This window comes from Silurus aristotelis (assembly GCF_946808225.1).
Source record: "Silurus aristotelis genome assembly, chromosome: 9".
Taxonomy (NCBI): Eukaryota; Metazoa; Chordata; class Actinopteri; order Siluriformes; family Siluridae; genus Silurus; species Silurus aristotelis.
The window spans coordinates 29,502,918-29,515,901 of NC_139582.1; the positions used below are offsets into that span (position 1 = coordinate 29,502,918).

General features: G+C 40.1%; 1 long non-coding RNA gene across 1 annotated transcript; it reads right to left on the reverse strand.

The window, feature by feature from the left end:
* Positions 1–10,201: 10,201 nt before the first annotated feature.
* On the reverse strand, positions 10,202–12,589 carry LOC310730684. The gene is made up of 3 exons (XR_014534902.1): positions 12,323–12,589; positions 10,427–12,178; positions 10,202–10,335 (listed from the first exon to the last, which is right to left on the reverse strand). It is a non-coding gene; the product is annotated as an uncharacterized lncRNA (long non-coding RNA).
* Between the last annotated feature and the right edge of the window lie 395 nt (positions 12,590–12,984).

Below are 12,984 nucleotides of genomic sequence, written 5' to 3' on the forward strand. Positions count from 1 at the left end.
GAAGTGAAAAGCGCTCGAGCAGCTCCTTCAGCCTCGTCTTTCCTCACTTAACCTTCCTCCCGTGATGAAAAAAGCGAGGAAGCGCTCTGAGAGCGAGCGATCGGTTAGCCGCCGCGCGCTCACATGAGAGCACGGAGAAAAGGGGAACTGCCTTTAAATAAAGCGTGTGGCCTCTCTGGAAAAATGTTTTGAAACCAGCCTTGTGAAACTGCAGGCTCATCATCAGGCTGCGATTTATTTGGGTTTGTGCGGGTTGCCATAGAGTGAGAGAAGGAGAGTTAAACATTTTTTTTTTTAAAGAACATATAAAGGCACAGCAAACAGACAACAATAACCACCAGATGAAAGAATGATAATGCAATAAAGGGGGAGAACTAGTCAAGAGATTTCGTCCTCATGGCTACATTTCAAGCCACATATGTGCCGCCCGACCTCACCTACCTGAGTTTACTAACACCCTTGTAGCTGAATGAGAACAAATTCCCACAAACACACTCCGAAATCTAGTGGAACATCTTCCCGGGAAAAATGAAGGATATTCGGTAATTCATTGGACATTCGATTATTGGAAGTGAATTGAATCAAATGTCCCGTCCCAAGCAAAGCATTGTTGTAGCTAAAGACCAGCACGGTCACTCAAACACTTTCTACTGCGTCATCCATTTAGACGTGAGCTGTCAGCGCTCCTTCCTGTCGCGACAAAACAAGCAGCTGTAATTCACTTCTGCTGTCAACTCTCCCTTTCTTGCTTTGTCTTTGTCTTATTATTGCTGGAAAAGTCTGTGTGTGTGTGTGTGTGTGTGTGTGTGTGTGTGTGTGTGTGTGTGTGTGTGTGTGTGTGTGTGTGTGTGATGCTAACTTGTGTAATATGTGTCTGGGACTATATTGTCATTATTCATGTGTAAATGTATCACAATATAGGCACACGGGCATAAATAGGAATATGTAGCCACCTACTTAAATGTCTGCGGCTACAACAAAAACCACAGTAGTGCCATATTACAGCATAACAAATACACTCCCGAATGGGAACTGGTCTACTGGTTTCCATTGACTATTTAAATATTTATCTGATTAAAGGAAACCTTTCACCCAATTCCCATTAGAAAGTTTTTTTAAATAATACCCTCTGTGGGTCACAGCCTTTAACCAAAGTTTAGCCACAGTTTTATGGGTTACCATGACCACTGGAAATGAACAAAACCCCATCGCAGTCACGCTAGTCAAAACACACACATACGTGCAGAGGGTGTAATATTGCAATGCAACAATTTCCCCAGGTTTTTGTAATCAGTGGGAGTTGTGTCATCTTATTCTGTGTGTTGTTGCGCTTTGTTTTTAACAATGTACGTGTTAGCAGTCGCTATAAAAATCTCTAGTGAAAGTCCTAATCTCAAATCCATAATCACTAATAATACAGAATATTAAAACTCCTCTTCAACACCACCATTAAGTCCACCCCTTAAAACCTCCCCTAAAAACATCTTCAAATATTCTGTCCCAAAAACACCCTTAAAACCTTTCAGAGCCTCCCAGATTCCTCCTCAAAACCTCCTTGTTTGTCTCTCAGAACCTTCCCAACATGTCCTCAAAACCTATTCAAAAATCAGAATCTCCCTAATACCCCTAACATCCCCTAATAGTCACTCAGAATCTCCCTAATACCCCTAACATCCTCTAATAGTCACTCAGAATCTCCCTAATACCCCTTGACACCAATTATTCCCTTATAACCTCCTTAATACAATCTCTTATAACCCCTAACAACAACGTCTAATGTTCTCTCAGAATCTCCCTGCTACCCCCTACAGACAACCCCAATATTCTCTCAGAATCTCCTCACAGCATCCCCTATTTTTCTCTCAGAATTTTGCTAATACCCGCTTGAAACCTTCCCTAATATTTTCTTATAACCTCCTTAATACCTTCTCAAATCCTCTCCTATACCCCTTATAATCTCCCTTATTATCCCCTACAGTATTATTCCTTAATATTTCTTCAAAACTGCCCAATACCATCTCAAAACCTCCCTAATATCCCCTGAAAACTCTAATGCTGAACATCCTACTTCAAGTACCCCTAAAACATTTCTAATACCTACAAGGCTTGAAGTAATACACATAAAATCCCCCTCTAACACCACACACATTCCCCTTCCCCAACCGTATACTGTACCTAATGGCCCATTAAGGTACATCTTTATTGTGCTTTTTAAAAAAAAGGCTGAGTTAAAAGGGCTCGGAGCAACGTTACGCAAGAGTCCAGGTGCTACTGTTCGGCATTCTTATCTAGCGATCTCTCACTCACACACACCTCTCATGGCTGGAAGGCGCATGCTGTTCAATGCAAATAGTCACCACATTGAAAAACATGAGCCTAACGTCCTTGAAAAGAATACACTTCTCCTTTATCTGACTCGCCGAAAGACACGTTTTTTTTTTTCTTTTTCTTTCTTTTTTTTTTTTTATGAGCAAGCATGCGGATCGGTAAATTTATTGGGACGACAGATCAGAGGGAAAAACAAGGACACGGCGGAAAAAACAGTCATTAGTCACACACTAGTCGACAGGCTGAGAGATACGTAGGCCGTCAACAGTGTGTGTGTGTGTGTGTGTGTGTGTGTGTGTGTGTGTGTGGACCAATAGGTCCGGTGTTTTCGACCCCTTAGAACAGGAAGTGGTACCTAGCGACTAGATGAAAACACAGGAAGTGCAAACTGCGTTCCTTACATTCCAGCATTGTCTTAGTGTGAGCACATACACATACACACTTCGGGAGGTCGACAGCAATGCACACCAAAAGGTGCAAGACAATAGCTGACACACACAGAGTCTGTTATGAAGACAAACATGTGACAAAGTGTGTATCCTCTAAACAGCATGTCCAAATATGCACTGAGGTTCCTTCATTCATAAACCCCTATAAGGCTAACTTTATTAGGTGTCATTAAGGGTACAGCTCAGTCCAAATTGAAATATTGCCTATGACCCAAATAACTTTAAGGAATGCAGATGCACAAATACTGGACTAATTGAATTGTTGCCAAAAGCAGAACTCGAATTCTGCTGTAAACATGGCCTTAACTGCCCTGCTGGAACCAGGACTTTGGCTCAAACAAAGCCAACCTGGTCCAAAACTCCCAATCAAAATAACTCCAAAATATTGCCTTACATGACTCCTTTCATAAACAAAATCAGGTTATGACACAGTTATTATTAAATACAGGGACCCAGAGTCATTTAGCTCTTGGACCTGTGTGGGCCAGGAGTCATTTAATCCACGAGTATATTCAGCCAGGCTTCATTTATTCCAAGAGTCTCAAGAGTTGCAGCGTGGCAATACTGTGGTCACAACCTACTGATCAGTAACCCAGAGCCTTAACCAGTGAGCTACCACTTGCCCAATGTGAGTGGGCCCAGAGTCAAGTAACCCATGATTCTGTTTGGACCAGGAGGCAGTAACCCATGATCCTGTTTGGACCAGGAGGCAGTAACCCATGATTCTCATTGTATGAGAAGCCAATTAACCCATGATTCCATTTTGAACAAGAGGCAATTACCCCATGATTCTGTTTGGACCAAGAGGCAATTAACCCATGATTCTGTTTGGACCAGGAGGCAAATAGCCCATGATTCTGATCGGCCAGGAGCCATTTAGCTTTTAAATACCTGATTACGGGCTGATCTCATATTGATCTGATAGATCCATCAATCCTGGGCTGAATGAACCCTAGCTTATCTAAATGCTGGATCTGAGAAATTGTTTATGTGAAGATTTCCATAATCATGCCATGTGGGCTTTTCCCCCCTCCTGTGAGTCAGTGTTTTGAGGCAGTAACACCCTCAGCAACCACAAGTCCAGTGTAGATTCTTTCACATCCTGGTCATGAGCCAAGTTTGATAATGATGAGCTCACATATTCTTTCATTCCATTCTAAAAAATGCATAGCCAGTGTTCCTAGAAACACAGATTTGCTCATATTTGCCATTTCCCTATTTTTTGTATACATTATTACCTATTAACCATGTATAGAATGAAACTGCATTTAAATGAAGTAATTACTAATGCCATTTAATACGTAATTAAAGCCACGATTTCTGATTCAATTGAAATGTTGATTAATTAATCTGTTTTGTCATTTACAGCAGGTGTTCTTGAGTGAAGGTCTGTGGGGCAAAACAGGTTCGGGTCAAAAAGTCAAATAGACCATCATTCTTTTTGTATAGAGTCATTTATCTCATTAGTCTGTTCGGGGCTACTTGTCCAGGTGCCATTTACCATATGATTCTGTCTGAACATTTAGTACATGATTCTGGTTGTCCAGGAGACATTTAGTGAATGATTCTGTCTGGACAGAAGTCATTTAGTCCAGGTTTCTCTATGTACAAAAATTATTCTGTGAATGATTCTGTTTGAACAAGAGTCATTTAATAAATGATTCTGTTTATCCAGGAGTCAATTTGTACATGATTCTGTTTGGACAGGAGTCATTTAGTCCAGGATTCTGTTTGTACCAGAGTTATTTAATAAATGATTCTGTTTGACAGTAGTCATTTGGTCACATGATTCTGCTCACCCAAGAGTCATTTTCATTTTATGCTTGTGTTTGGAGAAGAGTCATTTAATCCATGATTCTGTTTGTCCAGGAGTCATTTAGTCCATGATTCAGTTTGAAACAGGAGTCAATTAGCCAATGAGTCTGTTGAACAGGAGTAATTTACATGATTCTGTTTGTCCAATAGTCATTTAGTCCATCATGCTGGTTGTCCAGGAGTCATTTAGTCTCTGATTGAGCCAGCAGTTATTTAGTCCTTGAATCTCTTTGGACAAAGAGTAATATAGCTGGACAAAGATTCATTCAGACAGTGAAGGTGCTTGGTTAAAGAGTTCTTTAATGAATCTATGATTTGGCCAGGAGACATTTAGAACATAGTTATAGTTGGATAGAGTCATTAAGTCCGTAATTCAGTTTGGTCTAAACCCTGGGTTTTAAGCCTGGAGTCACTTACGATTTGATGATTCTGATTTGGCCCAAAAGTCATATACTCATGGCTTTTGGCAGACGACTTTATCCACAGTAAAATACATTAATTTCACTCAAACCACTGAGCAACTGTGGGGTTTAGGGCCTTGCTCAGGGGCCCAGGAGAGGCAGCTAGATGTGGCTCAGATATGAACTTACGACTTTCGGATACAAAGTCCAATTACCCACTAATTTGCCACCTCCTCCTTTTCTCATGCAGTTTCTATAAAGGCCCTACGATTCCTCTGTATAAAAGACTCATTTAGCAGGTGATCCTGTTCGGGTTATTGTATATCATAACTCTGTTTTGGCCACGAGGCATGTGGATAAACATTTCACACACACTACAGATTCTGTTCAGGACAAAGGGGTCATTTAGTCACTGGATCTGTTTAGTCAAAGACTTAATTAGACAATTACTCTGCTTTTGGCCAGGGGTCTTTAAGCCTATAAACCTGGTTTGACAAAAACAAAGATTTGGTTCAACAAAGAACAAAACCATTAAGACCTTGACTTTGAGCCAGGAAGGGGTTACTTATGGGGTCACATGGCTCATGACCAGGGGTCATTTTGTCATGAACAGTGAACGTGCACTTGACACAAACTCAGCACATATCAGTCCCATGGGTCAGAATGTTCCTCTAAATATCTTCTCAGTCTCTGTTTTCTCTCTAATACGGTGTGAAAGCTCTATTAGCAGTGATAAAATGTGGTTAATGATCATTGTGTAAAGGGGGATCTGAGTTATAATGAATGTGTCTGCACTCACACACACACACACACACACACACACACACACACACACACACACACACACACACACACACACACACACACACACACGCACGGCTATAATGATCCTCATTAGTCTCCGAGTGGCTATATAAAGAGCCCCACTCGATCACTGCATCCGCCAGAGATAGAAAGGGGGAAAGAACAAGGGAGAGAGAGGAAGAGAGATAAATTAATATCGCATCCAGACACTAACTTTAGCTCCGAGTGGCACACACACCTTATATACAGCACACACACACACACACACACACACACACACACACACACACACACACACACACACACACACACACACACACACAGAGACAGACAAGGACAGATGTGTTGATCCAAGACTAACGAAACCTGACAGAAGGAGAGACAGGTAGGCTGAGACACATGGAACATGAGAGAAAAAGTGACGGAGAAAAAGAGACAGATAATAGCATGCAGGCGAAATGGAGCGAGGAGGAAAGAAAGGGGTCGGAGTGATAGTGGTAGGGAAGAGTAAGTGAGAGTGAGGGAGGAAAGGATGGAGGGATGGAGGGAGGGAGGAGATAAGGGTGTGTGAGCAGCAGGCATGAGGGCATGTGGCTTGAGGAATGATCAGAGAGAGAGAAAGAGGGAGAGATAGAGGCAGAGAAAGAGAGAGAAATACATGCAAACACAATGGAAAGAAACGTGTAGGTAGTACAGTATGTGATCTCTCTTTCACACACACACACACACACACACACACACACACACACACACACACACACACACACACACACACACACACAAACACACACACACACACACACACACACACACACACACACACACACACAGTCACAGAAGGTGACACACATTTGGAACAGGGTCTGGCTCCAGGTGCACAAACACACACATGGGATGGAGTAACACACACTTGGGATGGAGTAACACACACACACACATTCTCTCTCTCTCTCTCTCTCTCTCTCTCTCTCTCTCTCTCTCTATCCATCTCTCCATTTCTTTTTGTTTCTTCTCTCATGTATGGGCTCACGTGTGTGTGTGTGTGTGTGTGTGTGTGTGTGTGTGTGTGTGTCTGTGTGTGTGTGTGTGTGTGTGTGTGTGTGTGTGTGTGTGTTAGAAAGACAAGTCCACAGTACAGAATTACTGTTTATTTGTAATTACCGTAAATAATTTATTGGTTGTGCACTGGGCCGGTCACTGTGTTCACAACTTTTCCTCTCACACACACACACACACACACACACACACACACACACACACACACACACACACACACACACACACACACACACCATTTTGCCCACGCTCGACACTCCGTGATAAAAAAGAAGGCTTTTGCTTCCCTCTAGTGGATATTCATGATATTACGGTCATGACCTTTCTGAGTGCTGTCATGGTGGGGTTTTTTAAGCACATTCTTAGGCCACGTCCTCACTGACACGTTTTTTTCTCTCTCCGTTTTGTCCTCCCGTCTACACTGAGACGACCAAGCTTTTTTTGAAAATTTTCAGCATTTTTAGGATAAATCTGAAAACGGCATTTATTCACGCTTTCATTGTCGGTCGTTTCCCAAAAGTTTCTCATCTACACTGAAACATCTGAAAAGGCTCGTCCCTGTACTGTGCATGAGCAACATGGAAAACTATTATTTTTCGTTGACTGAAAACGTCGTCTCAGTGTGGACAGGAGGCCAAAACGGAGAGAAATATATGTGTTTTCAAAATAAAATGTGTTAGTGCGGACATGGCCTAAGTCATTGTTCGCTAGTCAGCTGATTAGAGATGCAAAAGTTCACACATCCTTCACTCAGTGGAAGTACAGACACTCAAGTTTTAAAAGACTCTGGTGAAAGTTTTGACTACTGTTTTTTTTACTTAAGTTGAAGTAATTACTGTGTTTTAAATGCCGTAAATCATTAGGACACCAAATGAAACTTTTGCTCTGTTTCCACACGGACGGTAAACGAGGTGATACCGGAGAAAGCTTTTGATCCATATATTTATTATGTCTGTGCGCCCCCTGTCTGTTTTCTCTATTTTACAAAATGACAGCGTTTTGTTGTTATTATGAGTGTATGCGAATAAAAGTAGACGCTTTACAGATTATTTATTTATATTTTTTATAAAAATTGTCGAACAAAAATGCACGACAATATTTTATAAATGAAATGAACATGTTATTAACGCGTTCTTAAGTTTGACAGCTCTAATTAATATATCAATAAAAAATGAATTTCTAATGTTGTTACCTGAAAAATGTATCCAGGCTGAACATCCACCATAAAAATCTACTCAAGTACAGTAACAAAGTATTTGTACTTCACCACTTCCCACCAATGCAGCTGGTCAACTAACTAGGTGAAAAAAGACATCGATCCGAGTCATTTTCTAGAGGCGGAGTTGAAAACATCTCACAAACATTGCATCCTCCTGTTATTAATCTGTTATTATTATTATTATTATTATTATTATTATTATTATTATTATTATTATTATTATTATTATTATTATTATTATTATTATAATGATCACGAAGAGATTTTAACAGCATTAAAATTGTTAGTTTTGATTAAATATTAGGTAAAACAAATATGTGTGTGTGTGTGTGTGTGTGTGTGTGTGTGTGTGTGTGTGTGTGTGTGTGTGTGTTTGCTTTAATACACAATTAATCGAGTGCACTACTAGTGGTTTGTACTGTACAAGGATTTACAAATCTCATCTTGCTGCCACCTTGTGGCATTACTAGTTACTACAAATAATTTCTACCCGGTGCATTTTTTAGAACAGTGGTGTGTGTGTTTGTGTGTGTGTTCACTCACTCATTGTGTAGAGATTCAGCTATAGGTTCTCCAGGACACACTCCTTGCTCAGAGGTGGATCGTGTGTCTCCGTGTAACAGAGCAGCGTGAACCTGAGGGAGGGACATGAGTTTAGAACTCTGTATTCTCTTCGAGTTTAGTCTGTTTGTTAGTCCAGTGTGTGTGCGTGTGTGTATGTGTGTTCTCACTCTGCCATGTGGTCCAGTAAACCAGTTCAGTCCATTCTGAAGGATAACCAGCATACTGTGACCTTTGACTCCTCCATGTGCTAACTCTACAGCGCACCTGCGCTAGGTAACGAGGTCGAAGAACATAGAGAACCTTCCTCCATCACACACACACACACACACACACACACACACACACACACACACACACTTGCCCACCAGGAGAGGAGAAATTCCTGTGGAAGAGGAGAAAAATGTACACAGTTCTCAGTGTAGTTCATCTCATACCAAGTGTAATTGTAATTGTAGGAGTCGTATCTGAGGTAAATGGTCGTTTTGTTCCGTCTTTCACCATGGCTGTGCACTAGCTAACTCACCCTCATCATCCCTCCCGCAGAGCTGTCCGTCAACAGCGTTCAGTTAGCAACCCAAGCCGTTTGCTAGTAAATTACATCACATCTGAGGTAAAAACATGTATTTTTTTGCTTTAGTTACTGCACTTTTACATCATCCTTAATAACTCATTCAACGCCTTTAGTGTTGCCTAGAAACAGGGTCACGTTAGCATCGGTTCCTGATAACTCTGTCCTGTATCATTAGTCACTCTGCCATTACTTCTGCTCTGTCAGTCCTTGGCTTCTCCGTTTAAATGGTATTCGATGCTACGTATACAGTATCACACAAAAGTGAGTACACCCCTCACAGTTCAGTAACCATCTCCATAAGGGACAATCTGAAAATGACAAATTCTGGACCAATGTGCTTCTCTGCACATGGTATTCTTTATTATTAATGTGTTTACTTTGTTTGGTATTGTCTTATCAAACTCATTTAATCCAATTTCAGCATGTCCCCATACACACACACATTTTGGTGTGTGAGATACAACTGCCTAATAATCAAACCGATGCTGATTTAGTCAGATCAAACCAGTGAGATTACACCAATTCTGTCCAATAAATCCAATTAAATCAGTGGAGTTCAACGTGTGAGATTTTAAATGCTTAAACAACAAGATTAAAGAACTTTAAAACGAGTCAAATGAAATTAATAAGATTAAAATAGTGGGATTAAATAGGTGGGATTAAATCAGTGTTTTACAGCAGTGAAATTAAATCAGTGAGATCGAATGAATGGAATTAATCTAGTGGGATTAAATCAGTGCAAATAAATAAATGGAATTAAACTAGTTGGCGAACCAAATAAATACAAAATATATATAAAAGGAAGTATATTAATCAGTGCGAGTGTTGTATCTCCTTTTAGAACTCTTTTTGGATTTTTTTTTCCTCATGTTTTTTTTTTTTTCTGCTGAACCTCATTTCGGACGTCTCGTTATTCCCCTCAGCTCTTCTGCCGCTATTTAAAACAGTTAACACCATTTAGGAAAGATTGGGATGAGAATAGATGTTACCCGGGGCGAACGGACGGTGATTAGGACACGTTGGTGCAGTGGGTGGGAGAGGGGAAAACTCGAACAGGAAACCCAGAGGAGGAACACCATCGCTGGGGACACGATGTGCGTCTTCATGTCCTCAGGTGGAGCTCAGGAACTGGATTAAGTGCATAGATGGAGAATGTAGACTTTTACATATCAAAAGCTTTCAACACTCTTTCAGACACACTTGGTCTCATTCTACACACCTGCTGGAATCCAGGATCCAGGCCTGGGGAGCTGTATAAGAAATCATTTAATTCATTACTAAAGCCCTAAAATAATCATATTTAATTAGAATAAAAAAAAATCTTTAAAGAGGTTTTACCATTAGATCACATACACAGTAGGTCTGAAGTTTGATACAGCAATATATCACAAAGATACACACACACAGAGGTCATGTGACTCATAAAAAAGAATACATTTTTTTTCCAGAAATAAACAAAAATAAAGTTCCTTAACTTTATTATTCACAGTATTTGATTGTCCGGTTGAGTAACAGGCTTTTATAGTCTTTTTCTATCGCATGTTTATAGCAACAAACTTTAAAAGTTCAATATATAGTTTTTAATACATATAAAATTCATTCTCAGCTGTCTGACCATATGTTTTATATCAGTCTTTTTCTATATCTAAAATTTGGACAAATGTTTCTCCTTAGTGGTTTTTCTTTACTTGTATTATTTTTAACATTGTACATTAATACTGAAAACATTCAAACTATAAAAGTATGGAATTATCTAGTAAACAATCTGGATTAGGATCAGGTGATTATGGAGGTCAGGTTATCCGATGCAGCACTTCATCCCTCATCCATCCCTCATCCATCCCTCTCCTTCTTTAACAAATAGCTCTTACATAACGTAGAGGCGTGTTTAGTGTCGTTGTCGTGTTGGAAAACAAATGATGGTCTCAAAATGCTGTTGTAGCCATGCTGGTTAAGTGTGTCCTCAATTTTAACTAGATCACCAACTGTGTCACCAGCAAAGCACCTCCACATCAACACACCTCCTTTCTTTCATGCTTCAAAGTGGGAACCACGCATTCAGGAACCGTCTATTCACTCTCTGTACATCTAACAAGACATGGAACCAAAAATCTCAAATCTGGTCTGAGCAGACTGTGGATCATAGAACTGATCTATTGTTCATTCCTTGTTTTTCTTGGCCCAAGCAAGTCCCTTCTGCTTGTTGTAATCATCTCGACCTTAAAGGCCTGACTCACACATTCTCTTCTGAACAGTGGAAGGAGATGTCTGCTACTTGAATTCTGAGAAGCACTTATGGAAATTGACAGTTTCTGAGGCTGGTAATTCTAATAAACTTATCCTCTGCAGCAGAGGTAGTTCTTGATCTTTTTTTCCTGGGACTGTCCTTACAGTACCCTGTTTCATTATAGCGTTTGAGGGTTTTGCAGACTGCACTTGGGGATACATTTAAAGTTCTTGATATTTCACATTGACTAGCCTTTATTTCTTAAGGTAATGACATACTTGTCTCTTTACTTATTGGATTTGTACAGTAGTTGTAGATGAAATAATAGTGCTTCTCCCCCTTTCATCTACACAAGACAACTATGGTCTAAAGCACATGACAAATTAACTCTTCACACTTGTCAACTTAAAGAAATTCCAGGTGACGACTTAATGAATCTGATGACAGAACGTTTGGAAGATCTAAAATCCAAAACATATTCTGGGTTGTTTAACACTTTTTTGTTTGCTTCATAATTATATGTGTGTTCTTTTTATAATTTCGATGTCTTTGGTATTGATGTACTATATTGAAAATAATAAAGATAATATGCAAAATTTGGATTGGTATTGTATACATATAGGTGTGTATGTGTGTGTGTGTGTGTGTGTGTGTGTTACACAACCTTTATCTATTGTATTAAAAGCCCTTTAAGTTATTTTCCTCCAGTGGAGAGGCACGAAAACCTGGAACACCAAACGAGACCTGAACAAGTGAGAAAACAAAGCAATGAAGCAACGATGCTCACACCACTGTGCTTTACTGTACAAATGATCACTGTTTGTCTACATATATATCTTTATATGCCTTTTACACAAGTGTCTTCCATCTATCCACTCTAAGTCTTGCCTTCTAGAACATTCTCTCGTGGGGTCATCGGGGTCTCGGGTCACCTCCTGAGGTTTAAGAAGAGTCCTGAGTGGTTGTAATTCTTTATCAAGGCAACATTCTGTTGTGCTTCTGAGCCCTCAAGCTTGTGAATCAGTTCTGTCTTTGATCAGAGAATTTCCTGGACTTCTTAGGATGTTTTATTTGGTCTGAAAAGCAATGCAGCCATTTATAATCGTTTGATACAATTCTTCAGCAATTCTGAATCCTACATATATAGAACTCTTTCTCTCTATTTTATATATATATATATATATATGTGCACACAGAAAATGGGCAAAAGTGGTGGACACCTGACCCTAAGATTGGTATGTGCTTTTTGAACATCTCATTCCACATTTAGTCCCCATTAGATGCTAGAATAACCTCGACTCTTCTAAAGGATGTAGTGTTGCTGAGTGAGTAGGCTATAGCAGGAAACATTCCACTCCAATATCCCCATGTAAAGCAGATCATCATGGAGCCAGCTTTGTGCATAAGAGCATTGTCATGCTGGAACACATTTAGGTCTCCTAGTCCCAGTGAAGGGAAAATGTCATGCTCTAAGCATCCAAAGACGTTCTACACAAATGTGTGCCTCCAGCTTTGTGGGAACAGTTTGGAGAAGAATCACCTATGGGTGG